The following is a 2,808-nucleotide window of genomic DNA, read 5'->3' as shown; positions in this document are numbered from 1 at the left end:
CATGAAGATCATCGTCTTCCCTATCTGAGTCTGACTCGGAAGAAGAAGAACCAACTTCTTGCACAACCTCGGTTAGAGCCGGCACCGCCTCGACCATTACTAATTGCATAGCGTGTAAAAAACCTTTAAGGGCGAAGGTGTTCTGACAAAGCGCTACTTCATCTCTTTTCTTGATGCTAGTCATTAGCATATCAAACGCAAGTCGTCCCCAAGGAAACGAAAATAAATGGTTCAAATCTTTAATCATCTCTACATACTCTTTTGGAATCTTAGACTTCAAATTTGTCGGCATCAAAACAGAGGAAACCAGAGCAAGAAGAGCATATTTAATTCTAATCTCTTTGTCGACGACTGTTTTCTTTCGTAACATCCTAATCACCGACGAAAGGGTAACAACGTCAGTACCACCAAACAGAGTAGGTCAATACGGAGTTTCTGCCGTTCGCTCTTTCTTGTTTTTCGGTGATTTTTTTGGGAATTTCCCACATGGTAAGCCAGTGACAATAGCAAATTCCCTTAAAGAAAATCTTATCGGATTTCCAGCAAAACGAAACCAAACTTGGTGCTTTTTGTTTACCTTTAGTTGTCTTGAAAGAATATATCGAGCAAACCTCCCGGAGAATGCAGGTTTATCTGCGAGATCGATAAATTTGCCAAAGGTAGAATCTTTGATAAACTGGATTTCGCCGTCGGACAAAACTCTTAGGATTGACCGGATTCCACTTGAACGGTGATAAGCAAGAACTCGTACGCCAACTGGTTCTTCATCATCGGCAAACATGCGGTCAGGAACTTCGATCATCTCGATCATATCTTCAGACTCAGAAGAAACGGGTGAGTCAACCAGGCGAACTCGAACCATGATTATTTAAGTGGAGGAAACTGAATTTTGTCCGGTAAATTGAGAATTCAAAAACTTACAAATATGTTTCTAAAAGATGCAATTAATCTTGTCGATTGGTGAGGAGAACAGTTACAATAATTCAGACACGCAAATTATTTGCTCCAATGGAATATATTTTCGAAAATATAGTTATTAGTAATATTGGTTTTTCTTTTGTCTAGGCATGCAGGGGACATCAAATCTCTATATGTATCAAGTTGTCAGATACAAAACAGGTAATAGGCTTAGGGATCGAAATGGCAATACGATTTATAAATAGTGATGAACAGTACATATAGTTATTTTCCTAAATAGATGAAAGATGGTGTATATGGGAACCAAATTCTCTTTTTAAAATATGTTTTTAACACCATTAAAAAAAGGACTATTTAGGTGAATATACAAAACATACTCAGTAATTAGCTATCTATGCAGATTTTGAAAGTATTTGCATATGTAGTTAATTGTTGGTACTGGTATGCCAATATAACCCTCAGCTGCGTCTCCCGCACCTAAGTCCTCTATTGTAGTCAGATTTTGTTTAGATTTGGGCAGTTTCATGTCTGGTATATTATCTGTTAAAATATCACAACTGAAAGCTACATTTGAATTGAGTTGTGATAAACCTTTCAAAAGTTCACTCTCCTTTACATTGAAATTAATTTGAATAATAACTGTTTGTACCGAAATCGGTGCTATGCTAGAGGTAGACAGATTTCGACTGTGGGATTAGGAGAAGTCTTCTTGTTGAGCTTGAACCGGATGGATGGACTAAAAGAGAATAAAAAGGGGTTTAATGATTATAGCTGGACCCGATGAAGGGATGCCTACGTACCCCGAAGGGGGATCAAGCCAATCGTAGTTCTACAACAATGGGATCACAAGTACCTGGATGAAAGCATGTGTAGAGATGTTTCTCTCTCTAGAAATAGAGAGAGGATGGAAAGAGGCTCCCAAAGTATCCCCCTCGAATGAGGGGTGGTTCCTTAATTATAGAAGGAAAAGGTCTATGGTTTCCTAGTGACCTCCTTTTAAATGGGCTGAGCCCATTATCTTATAAACCTTGTTGGGGGCAAAGCCCATGTCCAACAATAAGCCCCCCAGTTCGTTGAGAGAGATGAAGTTGATCTCTATGAATTTGACAAAGAGGGTTTATAAGAAAATGGACTCATTGCTTTTACATTTGACGACCCAGGCGAGTAGTACATTTAGTAGGCGAGTTAACTGGTGAACTCGTGCCTAGGACGCGAGTTGTACTCTTGTTAGGAGTGTTTACTATGAAATCATCCTGTCCAACAGTAAGCCCCCCAGTTCGTTGAGAGAGATGAAGTTGATCTCTATGAATTTGATGAAGAGGGTTTATAAGAAAATGGACTCAGTGCTTTTACATTTGACTACCCAGGCGAGTAGTACATTTACTAGGCGAGTTAACTGATGAACTCGTGCCTATGACGCGAGTTGTACTCTTGCTAAGAGTGTTTACTATGAAATCATCCCTAGAAGTAGTGACTCGGCCAGTAACTCGTGCCTGAGCGAGGGAGAGTAGATGTACTCTTGTTAGGCGAGTTGAGTGTAAACTTGTGCCCAGAGAAAGGCAAGCTCTCTAAACTCGTGCCTAGATAGAGGCGAGTAGTACTTTGACTAGGCGAGTTGGCTAGTGAACTCATGCCTAGGACGCGAGTTGTACTCTTGCTAGGAGAGTATACTATGAAATCGTCCCTAGAAGTAGTGACTCGGCCAGTAACTCGTGCCTGAGCGAGGGAGAGTAGATGTACTCTTGTTAGGCGAGTTGAGTGTAAACTTGTACCTGGAGAAAGGTAAACTTACTAAACTCGTGCCTAGACAGAGGCGAGTAGTACTTTGACTAGGCTAGTTGGCTAGTAAACTCATGCCTAGGACGCGAGTTGTACTCTTGCTAGGAGAGT

The sequence above is a fragment of the Brassica oleracea genome, chromosome C6 (genome assembly GCF_000695525.1).
Source record: "Brassica oleracea var. oleracea cultivar TO1000 chromosome C6, BOL, whole genome shotgun sequence".
In the NCBI taxonomy this organism is placed as follows: Eukaryota; Viridiplantae; Streptophyta; class Magnoliopsida; order Brassicales; family Brassicaceae; genus Brassica; species Brassica oleracea.
The sequence above is the reverse complement of the archived record's forward strand: the minus strand, read 5'-3'. Positions refer to the sequence as shown.